The sequence below is a fragment of the Cyprinus carpio genome, chromosome A15, assembly GCF_018340385.1.
Source record: "Cyprinus carpio isolate SPL01 chromosome A15, ASM1834038v1, whole genome shotgun sequence".
In the NCBI taxonomy this organism is placed as follows: domain Eukaryota; kingdom Metazoa; phylum Chordata; class Actinopteri; order Cypriniformes; family Cyprinidae; genus Cyprinus; species Cyprinus carpio.
This window is the reverse complement of record NC_056586.1, coordinates 1,373,164-1,389,490: the sequence shown is the minus strand read 5'-3', so window position 1 is coordinate 1,389,490 and position 16,327 is coordinate 1,373,164. Positions and strand designations below refer to the sequence as shown.

Sequence of the window (16,327 nt, the reverse complement as noted above, 5' to 3'; positions counted from 1 at the left end):
TGGCCATGTAGTTCTCATGAGTTCATCACATGGTGTGATGGAGCGGGGGCGCGCAGCTGAGCATCTCTCAGACAAAGGAGGCGGTGAGTGATTTTACAACAAAAAACGCTCCCTCGCTGAGACCTGTGTCTATTCACCAGACGAGGGGCTGATAGAGTAGAGGAGCACAAATATCGCAATCAAAAAAGATGGAGCGCTTCACGGATTTGCGTGTCATCCTTTCGCAGGGGCCATGCTAATCTTCTCTGTATCGATCCAATTTTAGTATATGTGCCGCCGTAGCAAGCACAACAAGAGAGGCGTCCCGCTCGAGGTATGTGTACCCCTCGGGGCCGCGCGAGCCCTCTCAGAGGTGGTAGGGCCCAGTGAGCCATCTCACCACTTCGCATGCCGTACCATTCGGTTCTGAGGCCGGACGCACCCTGACTGTTGCAATCGTTCACCGAGTTCGGGGGACAGGGGACGGTAGCGCCTCGTCTTGCACATGTGCCAGATTTCACAGCGATGTACAGGAGCATCTGCTGAACATGAGGAAGCGGGTGGACGCACTTGCCAATGGTACCGGAGTACTGCGCTGAAGGGGGCTTGGCCTTGTCCTTTTTTTTCTTTTTCAAAAAAGAGGGCAGTGAAGAAGTGGGTGGGCAGCGAAGGGTCAGGATGAAGGGGGTCTTACCGGACGAACTTTGGATCTCCACGTGCTGATGTCTTGTCATCGATTCTCTTCTTACTTTCTACAGATGAGCGCTGAAGTTCTGGCGCTGAAGGGGGCGTGGCCTTGTCCTTTTATCGAAAGAAGAGGTGGCGGTAAAGAAGTGGTGGGCAGCGAAGGGGCCAGGACGGTGTCCTATCATGGATCCTCTTCTCACATTCTACAAATGAGCGTTGAAGTTCTCTGGCTCATTTTCGAGTTGTCAAATACGCAGATGACCCAGGTCTCCTCTCCCTGCTCTCAAGCTCCGAGTCTGACGATGGCCATGTAGTTCTCATGAGTTCATCACATGGTGTGATGGAGCGGGGCCGCAGCTGAGCATCTCTCAGACAAAGGAGGCGGTGAGTGATTTTACAACAAAACGCTCCCTCGCTGAGACCTGTGTCTATTCACCAGACGAGGGGCTGATAGAGTAGAGGAGCACAAATATCGCAATCAAAAAAGATGGAGCGCTTCACGGATTTGCGTGTCATCCTTTCGCAGGGGCCATGCTAATCTTCTCTGTATCGATCCAATTTTAGTATATGTGCCGCCGTAGCAAGCACAAGAGAGGCGTCCCGCTCGAGGTATGTGTACCCCTCGGGGCCGCGCGAGCCCTCTCAGAGGTGGTAGGGCCCAGTGAGCCATCTCACCACTTCGCATGCCGTACCATTCGGTTCTGAGGCCGGACGCACCCTGACTGTTGCAATCGTTCACCGAGTTCGGGGGACAGGGGACGGTAGCGCCTCGTGTTGCACATGTGCCAGATTTCACAGCGATGTACAGGAGCATCTGCTGAACATGAGGAAGCGGGTGAACGCACTTGCCGATGGTACCGGAGTACTGCGCTGAAGGGGGCTTGGCCTTGTCCTTTTTTTTTTTTTTTCAAAAAAGAGGTGGCAGTGAAGAAGTGGTGGGCAGCGAAGGGTCAGGATGAAGGGGGTCTTACCGGACGAACTTTGGATCTCCACGTGCTGATGTCTTGTCATTGATTCTCTTCTTACTTTCTACAGATGAGCGCTGAAGTTCTGGCGCTGAAGGGGGCGTGGCCTTGTCCTTTTATCGAAAGAAGAGGTGGCGGTAAAGAAGTGGTGGGCAGCGAAGGGGCCAGGACGGTGTCCTATCATGGATCCTCTTCTCACATTCTGCAAATGAGCGTTGAAGTTCTCTGGCTCATTTTCGAGTTGTCAAATACGCAGGTGACCCAGGTCTCCTCTCCCTGCTCTCAAGCTCCGAGTCTGACGATGGCCATGTAGTTCTCATGAGTTCATCACATGGTGTGATGGAGCGGGGCCGCAGCTGAGCAGCATCTCTCAGACAAAGGAGGCGGTGAGTGATTTTACAACAAAAAGACTCCTTCGCTGAGACCTGTGTCTATTCACCAGACGAGGGGCTGATAGAGTAGAGGAGCACAAATATCGCAATCAAAAAAGATGGAGCGCTTCACGGATTTGCGTGTCATCCTTTCGCAGGGGCCATGCTAATCTTCTCTGTATCGATCCAATTTTAGTATATGTGCCGCCGTAGCAAGCACAAGAGAGGCGTCCCGCTCGAGGTATGTGTACCCCTCGGGGCCGCGCGAGCCCCTCTCAGAGGTGGTAGGGCCCAGTGAGCCATCTCACCACTTCGCATGCCGTACCATTCGGTTCTGAGGCCGGACGCACCCTGACTGTTGCAATCGTTCACCGAGTTCGGGGGACAGGGGACGGTAGCGCCTCGTGTTGCACATGTGCCAGATTTCACAGCGATGTACAGGAGCATCTGCTGAACATGAGGAAGCGGGTGGACGCACTTGCCGATGGTACCGGAGTACTGCGCTGAAGGGGGCTTGGCCTTGTCCTTTTTTTTTTTTTTCAAAAAAGAGGTGGCAGTGAAGAAGTGGTGGGGGCAGCGAAGGGTCAGGATGAAGGGGGTCTTACCGGACGAACTTTGGATCTCCACGTGCTGATGTCTTGTCATTGATTCTCTTCTTACTTTCTACAGATGAGCGCTGAAGTTCTGGCGCTGAAGGGGGCGTGGCCTTGTCCTTTTATCGAAAGAAGAGGTGGCGGTAAAGAAGTGGTGGGCAGCGAAGGGGCCAGGACGGTGTCCTATCATGGATCCTCTTCTCACATTCTACAAAAATGAGCGTTGAAGTTCTCTGGCTCATTTTCGAGTTGTCAAATACGCAGGTGACCCAGGTCTCCTCTCCCTGCTCTCAAGCTCCGAGTCTGACGATGGCCATGTAGTTCTCATGAGTTCATCACATGGTGTGATGGAGGGGGGGCCGCAGCTGAGCATCTCTCAGACAAAGGAGGCGGTGAGTGATTTTACAACAAAACGCTCCCTCGCTGAGACCTGTGTCTATTCACCAGACGAGGGGCTGATAGAGTAGAGGAGCACAAATATCTCAATCAAAAAAAGATGGAGCGCTTCACGGATTTGCGTGTCATCCTTTCGCAGGGGCCATGCTAATCTTCTCTGTATCGATCCAATTTTAGTATATGTGCCGCCGTAGCAAGCACAAGAGAGGCGTCCCGCTCGAGGTATGTGTACCCCTCGGGGCCGCGCGAGCCCTCTCAGAGGTGGTAGGGCCCAGTGAGCCATCTCACCACTTCGCATGCCGTACCATTCGGTTCTGAGGCCGGACGCACCCTGACTGTTGCAATCGTTCACCGAGTTCGGGGGACAGGGGACGGTAGCGCCTCGTGTTGCACATGTGCCAGATTTCACAGCGATGTACAGGAGCATCTGCTGAACATGAGGAAGCGGGTGGACGCACTTGCCGATGGTACCGGAGTACTGCGCTGAAGGGGGCTTGGCCTTGTCCTTTTTTTTTTCAAAAAAGAGGTGGCAGTGAAGAAGTGGTGGGCAGCGAAGGGTCAGGATGAAGGGGGTCTTACCGGACGAACTTTGGATCTCCACGTGCTGATGTCTTGTCATTGATTCTCTTCTTACTTTCTACAGATGAGCGCTGAAGTTCTGGCGCTGAAGGGGGCGTGGCCTTGTCCTTTTATCGACAGAAGAGGTGGCGGTAAAGAAGTGGTGGGCAGCGAAGGGGCCAGGACGAAGGGCGTCTTACCGGACGCACTTTGCATCTCCACAAGACGGTGTCCTATCATGGATCCTCTTCTCACATTCTACAAATGAGCGTTGAAGTTCTCTGGCTCATTTTCGAGTTGTCAAATACGCAGGTGACCCAGGTCTCCTCTCCCTGCTCTCAAGCTCCGAGTCTGACGATGGCCATGTAGTTCTCATGAGTTCATCACATGGTGTGATGGAGCGGGGCCGCAGCTGAGCATCTCTCAGACAAAGGAGGCGGTGAGTGATTTTACAACAAAACGCTCCCTCGCTGAGACCTGTGTCTATTCACCAGACGAGGGGCTGATAGAGTAGAGGAGCACAAATATCGCAATCAAAAAAGATGGAGCGCTTCACGGATTTGCGTGTCATCCTTTCGCAGGGGCCATGCTAATCTTCTCTGTATCGATCCAATTTTAGTATATGTGCCGCCGTAGCAAGCACAAGAGAGGCGTCCCGCTCGAGGTATGTGTACCCCTCGGGGCCGCGCGAGCCCTCTCAGAGGTGGTAGGGCCCAGTGAGCCATCTCACCACTTCGCATGCCGTACCATTCGGTTCTGAGGCCGGACGCACCCTGACTGTTGCAATCGTTCACCGAGTTCGGGGGACAGGGGACGGTAGCGCCTCGTGTTGCACATGTGCCAGATTTCACAGCGATGTACAGGAGCATCTGCTGAACATGAGGAAGCGGGTGGACGCACTTGCCGATGGTACCGGAGTACTGCGCTGAAGGGGGCTTGGCCTTGTCCTTTTTTTTTCAAAAAAGAGGTGGCAGTGAAGAAGTGGTGGGCAGCGAAGGGTCAGGATGAAGGGGGTCTTACCGGACGAACTTTGGATCTCCACGTGCTGATGTCTTGTCATGGATTCTCTTCTTACTTTCTACAGATGAGCGCTGAAGTTCTGGCGCTGAAGGGGGCGTGGCCTTGTCCTTTTATCGAAAGAAGAGGTGGCGGTAAAGAAGTGGTGGGCAGCGAAGGGGCCAGGACGGTGTCCTATCATGGATCATGGATCTCTTCTCACATTCTGCAAATGAGCGTTGAAGTTCTCTGGCTCATTTTCGAGTTGTCAAATACGCAGGTGACCCAGGTCTCCTCTCCCTGCTCTCAAGCTCCGAGTCTGACGATGGCCATGTAGTTCTCATGAGTTCATCACATGGTGTGATGGAGCGGGGCCGCAGCTGAGCATCTCTCAGACAAAGGAGGGGGTGAGTGATTTTACAACAAAACGCTCCTTCGCTGAGACCTGTGTCTATTCACCAGACGAGGGGCTGATAGAGTAGAGGAGCACAAATATCGCAATCAAAAAAGATGGAGCGCTTCACGGATTTGCGTGTCATCCTTTCGCAGGGGCCATGCTAATCTTCTCTGTATCGATCCAATTTTAGTATATGTGCCGCCGTAGCAAGCACAAGAGAGGCGTCCCGCTCGAGGTATGTGTACCCCTCGGGGCCGCGCGCGCCCTCTCAGAGGTGGTAGGGCCCAGTGAGCCATCTCACCACTTCGCATGCCGTACCATTCGGTTCTGAGGCCGGACGCACCCTGACTGTTGCAATCGTTCACCGAGTTCGGGGGACAGGGGACGGTAGCGCCTCGTGTTGCACATGTGCCAGATTTCACAGCGATGTACAGGAGCATCTGCTGAACATGAGGAAGCGGGTGGACGCACTTGCCGATGGTACCGGAGTACTGCGCTGAAGGGGGCTTGGCCTTGTCCTTTTTTTTTTCAAAAAAGAGGTGGCAGTGAAGAAGTGGTGGGCAGCGAAGGGTCAGGATGAAGGGGTCTTACCGGAAGAACTTTGGATCTCCACGTGCTGATGTCTTGTCATTGATTCTCTTCTTACTTTCTACACAGATGAGCGCTGAAGTTCTGGCGCTGAAGGGGGCGTGGCCTTGTCCTTTTATCGAAAGAAGAGGTGGCGGTAAAGAAGTGGTGGGCAGCGAAGGGGCCAGGACGGTGTCCTATCATGGATCCTCTTCTCACATTCTACAAATGAGCGTTGAAGTTCTCTGGCTCATTTTCGAGTTGTCAAATACGCAGGTGACCCAGGTCTCCTCTCCCTGCTCTCAAGCTCCGAGTCTGACGATGGCCATGTAGTTCTCATGAGTTCATCACATGGTGTGATGGAGCGGGGCCGCAGCTGAGCATCTCTCAGACAAAGGAGGCGGTGAGTGATTTTACAACAAAACGCTCCCTCGCTGAGACCTGTGTCTATTCACCAGACGAGGGGCTGATAGAGTAGAGGAGCACAAATATCGCAATCAAAAAAGATGGAGCGCTTCACGGATTTGCGTGTCATCCTTTCGCAGGGGCCATGCTAATCTTCTCTGTATCGATCCAATTTTAGTATATGTGCCGCCGTAGCAAGCACAAGAGAGGCGTCCCGCTCGAGGTATGTGTACCCCTCGGGGCCGCGCGCCTCTCAGAGGTGGTAGGGCCCAGTGAGCCATCTCACCACTTCGCATGCCGTACCATTCGGTTCTGAGGCCGGACGCACCCTGACTGTTGCAATCGTTCACCGAGTTCGGGGGACAGGGGACGGTAGCGCCTCGTGTTGCACATGTGCCAGATTTCACAGCGATGTACAGGAGCATCTGCTGAACATGAGGAAGCGGGTGGACGCACTTGCCGATGGTACCGGAGTACTGCTCTGAAGGGGGCTTGGCCTTGTCCTTTTTTTTTCTTTTTTTTTTTCAAAGAGGTGGCAGTGAAGAAGTGGTGGGCAGCGAAGGGTCAGGATGAAGGGGGTCTTACCGGACGAACTTTGGATCTCCACGTGCTGATGTCTTGTCATTGATTCTCTTCTTACTTTCTACAGATGAGCGCTGAAGTTCTGGTGCTGAAGGGGGCGTGGCCTTGTCCTTTTATCGAAAGAAGAGGTGGCGGTAAAGAAGTGATGGGCAACGAACGTTCAAGTACTCACGGTGTCCTATCATGGATCCTCTTCTCACATTCTGCAAATGAGCGTTGAAGTTCTCTGGGCTCATTTTCGAGTTGTCAAATACGCAGGTGACCCAGGTCTCCTCTCCCTGCTCTCAAGCTCCGAGTCTGACGATGGCCATGTAGTTCTCATGAGTTCATCACATGGTGTGATGGAGCGGGGCCGCAGCCGAGCATCTCTCAGACAAAGGAGGCGGTGAGTGATTTTACAACAAAACGCTCCCTCGCTGAGACCTGTGTCTATTCACCAGACGAGGGGCTGATAGAGTAGAGGAGCACAAATATCGCAATCAAAAAAGATGGAGCGCTTCACGGATTTGCGTGTCATCCTTTCGCAGGGGCCATGCTAATCTTCTCTGTATCGATCCAATTTTAGTATATGTGCCGCCGTAGCAAGCACAAGAGAGGCGTCCCGCTCGAGGTATGTGTACCCCTCGGGGCCGCGCGCGAGCCCTCTCAGAGGTGGTAGGGCCCAGTGAGCCATCTCACCACTTCGCATGCCGTACCATTCGGTTCTGAGGCCGGACGCACCCTGACTGTTGCAATCGTTCACCGAGTTCGGGGGACAGGGGACGGTAGCGCCTCGTGTTGCACATGTGCCAGATTTCACAGCGATGTACAGGAGCATCTGCTGAACATGAGGAAGCGGGTGGACGCACTTGCCGATGGTACCGGAGTACTGCGCTGAAGGGGGCTTGGCCTTGTCCTTTTTTTTTTTTTCAAAAGAGGTGGCAGTGAAGAAGTGGTGGGCAGCGAAGGGTCAGGATGAAGGGGGTCTTACCGGAAGAACTTTGGATCTCCACGTGCTGATGTCTTGTCATGGATTCTCTTCTTACTTTCTACAGATGAGCGCTGAAGTTCTGGCGCTGAAGGGGGCGTGGCCTTGTCCTTTTATCGAAAGAAGAGGTGGCGGTAAAGAAGTGGTGGGCAGCGAAGGGGCCAGGACGGTGTCCTATCATGGATCCTCTTCTCACATTCTACAAATGAGCGTTGAAGTTCTCTGGCTCATTTTCGAGTTGTCAAATACGCAGGTGACCCAGGTCTCCACTCCCTGCTCTCAAGCTCCGAGTCTGACGACTGGCCATGTAGTTCTCATGAGTTCATCACATGGTGTGATGGAGCGGGGCCGCAGCCGAGCATCTCTCAGACAAAGGAGGCGGTGAGTGATTTTACAACAAAACGCTCCCTCGCTGAGACCTGTGTCTATTCACCAGACGAGGGGCTGATAGAGTAGAGGAGCACAAATATCGCAATCAAAAAAGATGGAGCGCTTCACGGATTTGCGTGTCATCCTTTCGCAGGGGCCATGCTAATCTTCTCTGTATCGATCCAATTTTAGTATATGTGCCGCCGTAGCAAGCACAAGAGAGGCGTCCCGCTCGAGGTATGTGTACCCCTCGGGGCCGCGCGAGCCCTCTCAGAGGTGGTAGGGCCCAGTGAGCCATCTCACCACTTCGCATGCCGTACCATTCGGTTCTGAGGCCGGACGCACCCTGACTGTTGCAATCGTTCACCGAGTTCGGGGGACAGGGGACAGTAGCGCCTCGTGTTGCACATGTGCCAGATTTCACAGCGATGTACAGGACCATCTGCTGAACATGAGGAAGCGGGTGGACGCACTTGCCGATGGTACCGGAGTACTGCGCTGAAGGGGGCTTGGCCTTGTCCTTTTTTTTTTCAAAAAAGAGGTGGCAGTGAAGAAGTGGTGGGCAGCGAAGGGTCAGGATGAAGGGGGTCTTACCGGACGAACTTTGGATCTCCACGTGCTGATGTCTTGTCATTGATTCTCTTCTTACTTTCTACAGATGAGCGCTGAAGTTCTGGCGCTGAAGGGGGCGTGGCCTTGTCCTTTTATCGACAGAAGAGGTGGCGGTGGCGGTAAAGAAGTGGTGGGCAGCGAAGGGGCCAGGACGGTGTCCTATCATGGATCCTCTTCTCACATTCTACAAATGAGCGTTGAAGTTCTCTGGCTCATTTTCGAGTTGTCAAATACGCAGGTGACCCAGGTCTCCTCTCCCTGCTCTCAAGCTCCGAGCCTGACGATGGCCATGTAGTTCTCATGAGTTCATCACATGGTGTGATGGAGCGGGGCCGCAGCCGAGCATCTCTCAGACAAAGGAGGCGGTGAGTGATTTTACAACAAAACGCTCACTCGCTGAGACCTGTGTCTATTCACCAGACGAGGGGCTGATAGAGTAGAGGAGCACAAATATCTCAATCAAAAAAGATGGAGCGCTTCACGGATTTGCGTGTCATCCTTTCGCAGGGGCCATGCTAATCTTCTCTGTATCGATCCAATTTTAGTATATGTGCCGCCGTAGCAAGCACAAGAGAGGCGTCCCGCTCGAGGTATGTGTACCCCTCGGGGCCGCGCGAGCCCTCTCAGAGGTGGTAGGGCCCAGTGAGCCATCTCACCACTTCGCATGCCGTACCATTCGGTTCTGAGGCCGGACGCACCCTGACTGTTGCAATCGTTCACCGAGTTCGGGGGACAGGGGACGGGGGACGGTAGCGCCTCATGTTGCACATGTGCCAGATTTCACAGCGATGTACAGGACCATCTGCTGAACATGAGGAAGCGGGTGGACGCACTTGCCGATGGTACCGGAGTACTGCGCTGAAGGGGGCTTGGCCTTGTCCTTTTTTTTTTCAAAAAAAGAGGTGGCAGTGAAGAAGTGGTGGGCAGCGAAGGGTCAGGATGAAGGGGGTCTTACCGGACGAACTTTGGATCTCCACGTGCTGATGTCTTGTCATTGATTCTCTTCTTACTTTCTACAGATGAGCGCTGAAGTTCTGGCACTGAAGGGGGTGTGGCCTTGTCCTTTTATCGAAAGAAGAGGTGGCGGTAAAGAAGTGATGGGCAGCGAAGGGGCCAAGACGGTGTCCTATCATGGATCCTCTTCTCACATTCTACAAATGAGCGTTGAAGTTCTCTGGCTCATTTTCGAGTTGTCAAATACGCAGGTGACCCAGGTCTCCTCTCCCTGCTCTCAAGCTCCGAGTCTGACGATGGCCATGTAGTTCTCATGAGTTCATCACATGGTGTGATGGAGCGGGGCCGCAGCTGAGCATCTCTCAGACAAAGGAGGCGGTGAGTGATTTTACAACAAAACGCTCCCTCGCTGAGACCTGTGTCTATTCACCAGACGAGGGGCTGATAGAGTAGAGGAGCACAAATATCGCAATCAAAAAAGATGGAGCGCTTCACGGATTTGCGTGTCATCCTTTCGCAGGGGCCATGCTAATCTTCTCTGTATCGATCCAATTTTAGTATATGTGCCGCCGTAGCAAGCACAAGAGAGGCGTCCCGCTCGAGGTATGTGTACCCCTCGGGGCCGCGCGAGCCCTCTCAGAGGTGGTAGGGCCCAGTGAGCCATCTCACCACTTCGCATGCCGTACCATTCGGTTCTGAGGCCGGACGCACCCTGACTGTTGCAATCGTTCACCGAGTTCGGGGGACAGGGGACGGTAGCGCCTCGTGTTGCACATGTGCCAGATTTCACAGCGATGTACAGGAGCATCTGCTGAACATGAGGAAGCGGGTGGACGCACTTGCCGATGGTACCGGAGTACTGCGCTGAAGGGGGCTTGGCCTTGTCCTTTTTTTTTCAAAAAAGAGGTGGCAGTAAAGAAGTGGCGGGCAGCGGAGGGTCAGGATGAAGGGGGTCTTACCGGACGAACTTTGGATCTCCACGTGCTGATGTCTTGTCATGGATTCTCTTCTTACTTTCTACAGATGAGCGCTGAAGTTCTGGCGCTGAAGGGGGTGTGGCCTTGTCCTTTTATCGACAGAAGAGGTGGCGGTAAAGAAGTGGTGGGCAGCGAAGGGGCCAGGACGGTGTCCTGTCATGGATCCTCTTCTCACATTCTGCAAATGAGCGTTGAAGTTCTCTGGCTCATTTTCGAGTTGTCAAATACGCAGGTGACCCAGGTCTCCTCTCCCTGCTCTCAAGCTCCGAGTCTGACGATGGCCATGTAGTTCTCATGAGTTCATCACATGGTGTGATGGAGCGGGGCCGCAGCCGAGCATCTCTCAGACAAAGGAGGCGGTGAGTGATTTTACAACAAAACGCTCCCTCGCTGAGACCTGTGTCTATTCACCAGACGAGGGGCTGATAGAGTAGAGGAGCACAAATATCTCAATCAAAAAAGATGGAGCGCTTCACGGATTTGCGTGTCATCCTTTCGCAGGGGCCATGCTAATCTTCTCTGTATCGATCCAATTTTAGTATATGTGCCGCCGTAGCAAGCACAAGAGATGCGTCCCGCTCGAGGTATGTGTACCCCTCGGGGCCGCGCGAGCCCTCTCAGAGGTGGTAGGGCCCAGTGAGCCATCTCACCACTTCGCATGCCGTACCATTCGGTTCTGAGGCCGGACGCACCCTGACTGTTGCAATCGTTCACCGAGTTCGCGGGACAGGGGACGGTAGCGCCTCATGTTGCACATGTGCCAGATTTCACAGCGATGTACAGGAGCATCTGCTGAACATGAGGAAGCGGGTGGACGCACTTGCCGATGGTACCGGAGTACTGCGCTGAAGGGGGCTTAGCCTTGTCCTTTTTTTTTCAAAAAAGAGGTGGCAGTGAAGAAGTGGTGGGCAGCGAAGGGTCAGGATGAAGGGGGTCTTACCGGATGAACTTTGGATCTCCACGTGCTGATGTCTTGTCATGGATTCTCTTCTTACTTTCTACAGATGAGCGCTGAAGTTCTGGCGCTGAAGGGGGCGTGGCCTTGTCCTTTTATCGACAGAAGAGGTGGCGGTAAAGAAGTGGTGGGCAGCGAAGGGGCCAGGACGGTGTCCTATCATGGATCCTCTTCTCACATTCTACAAATGAGCGTTGAAGTTCTCTGGCTCATTTTCGAGTTGTCAAATACGCAGGTGACCCAGGTCTCCTCTCCCTGCTCTCAAGCTCCGAGTCTGACGATGGCCATGTAGTTCTCATGAGTTCATCACCATGGTGTGATGGAGCGGGGCCGCAGCCGAGCATCTCTCAGACAAAGGAGGCGGTGAGTGATTTTACAACAAAACGCTCCCTCGCTGAGACCTGTGTCTATTCACCAGACGAGGGGCTGATAGAGTAGAGGAGCACAAATATCGCAATCAAAAAAGATGGAGCGCTTCACGGATTTGCGTGTCATCCTTTCGCAGGGGCCATGCTAATCTTCTCTGTATCGATCCAATTTTAGTATATGTGCCGCCGTAGCAAGCACAAGAGAGGCGTCCCGCTCGAGGTATGTGTACCCCTCGGGGCCGCGCGCGAGCCCTCTCAGAGGTGGTAGGGCCCAGTGAGCCATCTCACCACTTCGCATGCCGTACCATTCGGTTCTGAGGCCGGACGCACCCTGACTGTTGCAATCGTTCACCGAGTTCGGGGGACAGGGGACGGTAGCGCCTCGTGTGTTGCACATGTGCCAGATTTCACAGCGATGTACAGGAGCATCTGCTGAACATGAGGAAGCGGGTGGACGCACTTGCCGATGGTACCGGAGTACTGCGCTGAAGGGGGCTTGGCCTTGTCCCTTTTTTTTTCAAAAAAGAGGTGGCAGTGAAGAAGTGGTGGGCAGCGAAGGGTCAGGATGAAGGGGGTCTTACCGGACGAACTTTGGATCTCCACGTGCTGATGTCTTGTCATTGATTCTCTTCTTACTTTCTACAGATGAGCGCTGAAGTTCTGGCGCTGAAGGGGGCGTGGCCTTGTCCTTTTATCGAAAGAAGAGGTGGCGGTAAAGAAGTGGTGGGCAGCGAAGGGGCCAGGACGGTGTCCTATCATGGATCCTCTTCTCACATTCTACAAATGAGCGTTGAAGTTCTCTGGCTCATTTTCGAGTTGTCAAATACGCAGGTGACCCAGGTCTCCTCTCCCTGCTCTCAAGCTCCGAGTCTGACGATGGCCATGTAGTTCTCATGAGTTCATCACATGGTGTGATGGAGCGGGGCCGCAGCCGAGCATCTCTCAGACAAAGGAGGCGGTGAGTGATTTTACAACAAAACGCTCCCTCGCTGAGACCTGTGTCTATTCACCAGACGAGGGGCTGATAGAGTAGAGGAGCACAAATATCGCAATCAAAAAAGATGGAGCGCTTCACGGATTTGCGTGTCATCCTTTCGCAGGGGCCATGCTAATCTTCTCTGTATCGATCCAATTTTAGTATATGTGCCGCCGTAGCAAGCACAAGAGAGGCGTCCCGCTCGAGGTATGTGTACCCCTCGGGGCCGCGCGAGCCCTCTCAGAGGTGGTAGGGCCCAGTGAGCCATCTCACCACTTCGCATGCCGTACCATTCGGTTCTGAGGCCGGACGCACCCTGACTGTTGCAATCGTTCACCGAGTTCGGGGGACAGGGGACGGTAGCGCCTCATGTTGCACATGTGCCAGATTTCACAGCGATGTACAGGACCATCTGCTGAACATGAGGAAGCAGGTGGACGCACTTGCCGATGGTACCAGAGTACTGCGCTGAAGGGGGCTTGGCCTTGTCCTTTTTTTTTCAAAAGAGGAGTGGCAGTGAAGAAGTGGTGGGCAGCGAAGGGTCAGGATGAAGGGGGTCTTACCGGACGAACTTTGGATCTCCACGTGCTGATGTCTTGTCATTGATTCTCTTCTTACTTTCTACAGATGAGCGCTGAAGTTCTGGCGCTGAAGGGGGCGTGGCCTTGTCCTTTTATCGAAAGAAGAGGTGGCGGTAAAGAAGTGGTGGGCAGCGAAGGGGCCAGGACGGTGTACCACTATCATGGATCCTCTTCTCACATTCTGCAAATGAGCGTTGAAGTTCTCTGGCTCATTTTCGAGTTGTCAAATACGCAGGTGACCCAGGTCTCCTCTCCCTGCTCTCAAGCTCCGAGTCTGACGATGGCCATGTAGTTCTCATGAGTTCATCACATGGTGTGATGGAGCGGGGCCGCAGCTGAGCATCTCTCAGACAAAGGAGGCGGTGAGTGATTTTACAACAAAACGCTCCATCGCTGAGACCTGTGTCTATTCACCAGACGAGGGGCTGATAGAGTAGAGGAGCACAAATATCGCAATCAAAAAAGATGGAGCGCTTCACGGATTTGCGTGTCATGCTTTCGCAGGGGCCATGCTAATCTTCTCTGTATCGATCCAATTTTAGTATATGTGCCGCCGTAGCATCCTTTCGCAATGCTAATCTTCTCTGCACAAGAGAGGCGTCCCGCTCGAGGTATGTGTACCCCTCGGGGCCGCGCGAGCCCTCTCAGAGGTGGTAGGGCCCAGTGAGCCATCTCACCACTTCGCATGCCGTACCATTCGGTTCTGAGGCCGGAGCCGATGGTACCGGTCGATGAAGTACCCGGATGAAGAAGTTGGTTCAGCGTCCACGTGCTTACAAGATGTCTTGTCATGGATTCTCTTCTTACTTTCTACAGATGAGCGCTGAAGTTCTGGCGCTGAAGGGGGTGTTTATTCAAATGACAATGAATAAATTCGTCAAAAGAGTTAAGAAAATGCACAAGAGAAACAGTTGGTTTTAACAGTTTGCAAGAATATAAACTAAGCAGCAAAACAAAATACAAAATCTAGAAAAATACAAAAGAAAAATAGTTGCAAATACCAAAATATAAGATAAATCAAACGGCCAACAAAAACATACAAAACAAGGATTGTGCGAAACAACAAAACAGTGTTACCACTCTTAATAGGAAGTAACAAAGAAATCAAACAAGCCACACAAAATAAATAATGAACTGCACAAAAAAAAAAAAAAAACCCAAAGACAAATTGAAGGGTTCTTTGCAAAATAGAAATCAACAAAATAAAATACAAAAAAAATATTAGAAGATACAAAGGCAAAGAAGAGCAGAGAGCATCACTTCTAGCCAAATGTAAATAAAGATAACTTAAACAAAAAAAAAAAAACAAAAAAAAAACAAAAAAAAAAATATAAAGCAAAATCAACACAAAACAAAGCAGCAATGCTATCCGTGGGCAGGACGTGAAACGCGCTAACAGTCAACACTCCCAATGTTTTAGGGAGAGCACCTAAAATAAAAACAGAATGTTACCATTTAATACTACTATTATATGTTAACCCCTCACCCAAACTTAGCAAACGCCTATTAAACATACTGATGACGAATATGATGAGTGCATAGTCACACACACAACAACGGCAGCCACAGCAGCAGTGCGAGACCCGCACGAGAAACAGAACAGCTGATCCGACCATACGAGAGGGAATGGCAATCAAGCAATCGGTGCTTACTCTCTCCAGTGTCCAAACCTGATGCCGGAAGCAGCCACAGTACAGCGTTCACGGCCCGTTAGTGACGTTGACCTCAAGCAAAGGTCTACCACCCTTTATATCCCCATAATGACAGCCAATTGGCTTATGACCCACATATGATTATTAGGGAAGGTAATGGCCTTCCCCACCACACCTCTTTAACATGTTATAGAGCACAAGTCCAACACTTCCATCTTTTACATGAGAACTGCGAGTAGAAATAATTACTTGGACTTCAAAATACCTGCAGTACTTCAATAGTGTAAAGTCTGCTTTGAACCTGATGTGGCGCTATGGCACTTTTCCACATCAAAAAATGTTTTTATGAATATGAACATTGGTGTGGATTTTTAGTATATGCAAATGAAATCTCTAAGATCAAATCTGTGTACACACATTTTATTAATGAGGCCCTTTATAGCAAATATCTTGTCATGGTCAGGTTGTATACCCTGAGCAAAAATAACATGCCCTAAGTAGAAGTTTGAAAGTGTTTAGATGCCAACTTCTGCCCAAAAGTGTAAATCCGTTGGAGTATATTGAGGAGCCACATTCTTTTCAATCACTTTGTGCATCAGAAAATGGAATGACTGCAAATAACTACACTGTAAAAAATCCTGTAAAATTTACAGTAACTTACTGGCAATTTTGGTTGTCAGTAAGCCTGTAAATTTACAAAAATAAAATAAATCTGTAACTGTAAATCAATAATTACAGTTGTACTATAAACATACAACAAACTGTTTTTTTACAGCTATCACTGTAGAATTAAACGTTTATAAATATGAGTGAAATTACAAGAGCAACCTTGAACTTGTAATGCTATAAATACATTTTACAGTAAATTAGAACATTTCTTGTGAAATTAATTCACTAAATTGACTACAATTGAGATTTTTCACTGCTGTGATAGTGTGTAAACATTTGGTTAACTTGTTTTATTTGAACCCACTGAGAAGGAATATTTCTTACTATATAAAACTGCAAACACTTAACGTGTAATAATAAAGTAACTAAAAACATGACTTTAACTCAAATCGCTGCAATTGATCATCAGCTATAGCACACATGTATGTGTTGTAATACTTAACAAAAAGATCATCACTGCATCTACTCCACATTTACTGTCTTTAAATAAAGCAAAAGATCAGTGCTTATGGTTAATCATTGACTGAAGCACAGGCCCTACTCTCCAGCACAATGGTGACCCACAAAACTACATTAACAGATCTCTTTTGTCCAAAAACACTGAATGAAAGAGAAATAAGAACTACAACTGACTTCAGCCACAGCTTTAGATGAAAGCAACTGAAATAAAATAAAACAGAGTTTAGGCTTCCTGTAAGTGAGGGCTGCCCGTGCAGGGCCAGTGCTAAGGGGCCAACATTTTGCCAATGAG

At 51.1% G+C, this 16,327-nt stretch overlaps 15 non-coding genes across 15 annotated transcripts; all 15 read right to left on the bottom strand.

Moving 5' to 3' along the window:
• Nucleotides 1–182: 182 nt before the first annotated feature.
• LOC122147896 lies at nt 183–289 on the bottom strand. The gene has a single exon (XR_006161894.1). It is a non-coding gene; the product is annotated as a U6 spliceosomal RNA (small nuclear RNA).
• An 858-nt stretch (nt 290–1,147) lies between these two features.
• LOC122147895 lies at nt 1,148–1,254 on the bottom strand. The gene has a single exon (XR_006161893.1). It is a non-coding gene; the product is annotated as a U6 spliceosomal RNA (small nuclear RNA).
• An 861-nt stretch (nt 1,255–2,115) lies between these two features.
• Nucleotides 2,116–2,222, bottom strand: LOC122147894. The gene has a single exon (XR_006161892.1). It is a non-coding gene; the product is annotated as a U6 spliceosomal RNA (small nuclear RNA).
• An 863-nt stretch (nt 2,223–3,085) lies between these two features.
• Nucleotides 3,086–3,192, bottom strand: LOC122147893. Its single transcript, XR_006161891.1, has one exon. It is a non-coding gene; the product is annotated as a U6 spliceosomal RNA (small nuclear RNA).
• Nucleotides 3,193–4,085: 893 nt separating this feature from the next.
• Nucleotides 4,086–4,192, bottom strand: LOC122147892. The gene has a single exon (XR_006161890.1). It is a non-coding gene; the product is annotated as a U6 spliceosomal RNA (small nuclear RNA).
• An 857-nt stretch (nt 4,193–5,049) lies between these two features.
• On the bottom strand, nt 5,050–5,156 carry LOC122147891. The gene has a single exon (XR_006161889.1). It is a non-coding gene; the product is annotated as a U6 spliceosomal RNA (small nuclear RNA).
• Nucleotides 5,157–6,009: 853 nt separating this feature from the next.
• LOC122147890 lies at nt 6,010–6,116 on the bottom strand. The gene has a single exon (XR_006161888.1). It is a non-coding gene; the product is annotated as a U6 spliceosomal RNA (small nuclear RNA).
• An 862-nt stretch (nt 6,117–6,978) lies between these two features.
• LOC122147889 lies at nt 6,979–7,085 on the bottom strand. Its single transcript, XR_006161887.1, has one exon. It is a non-coding gene; the product is annotated as a U6 spliceosomal RNA (small nuclear RNA).
• Nucleotides 7,086–7,941: 856 nt separating this feature from the next.
• Nucleotides 7,942–8,048, bottom strand: LOC122147888. The gene has a single exon (XR_006161886.1). It is a non-coding gene; the product is annotated as a U6 spliceosomal RNA (small nuclear RNA).
• An 858-nt stretch (nt 8,049–8,906) lies between these two features.
• On the bottom strand, nt 8,907–9,013 carry LOC122147887. The gene has a single exon (XR_006161885.1). It is a non-coding gene; the product is annotated as a U6 spliceosomal RNA (small nuclear RNA).
• Nucleotides 9,014–9,873: 860 nt separating this feature from the next.
• LOC122147886 lies at nt 9,874–9,980 on the bottom strand. The gene has a single exon (XR_006161884.1). It is a non-coding gene; the product is annotated as a U6 spliceosomal RNA (small nuclear RNA).
• An 851-nt stretch (nt 9,981–10,831) lies between these two features.
• On the bottom strand, nt 10,832–10,938 carry LOC122147885. The gene has a single exon (XR_006161883.1). It is a non-coding gene; the product is annotated as a U6 spliceosomal RNA (small nuclear RNA).
• Nucleotides 10,939–11,790: 852 nt separating this feature from the next.
• LOC122147884 lies at nt 11,791–11,897 on the bottom strand. The gene has a single exon (XR_006161882.1). It is a non-coding gene; the product is annotated as a U6 spliceosomal RNA (small nuclear RNA).
• An 856-nt stretch (nt 11,898–12,753) lies between these two features.
• Nucleotides 12,754–12,860, bottom strand: LOC122147883. Its single transcript, XR_006161881.1, has one exon. It is a non-coding gene; the product is annotated as a U6 spliceosomal RNA (small nuclear RNA).
• An 854-nt stretch (nt 12,861–13,714) lies between these two features.
• On the bottom strand, nt 13,715–13,817 carry LOC122147869. The gene has a single exon (XR_006161869.1). It is a non-coding gene; the product is annotated as a U6 spliceosomal RNA (small nuclear RNA).
• Nucleotides 13,818–16,327: the final 2,510 nt, after the last annotated feature.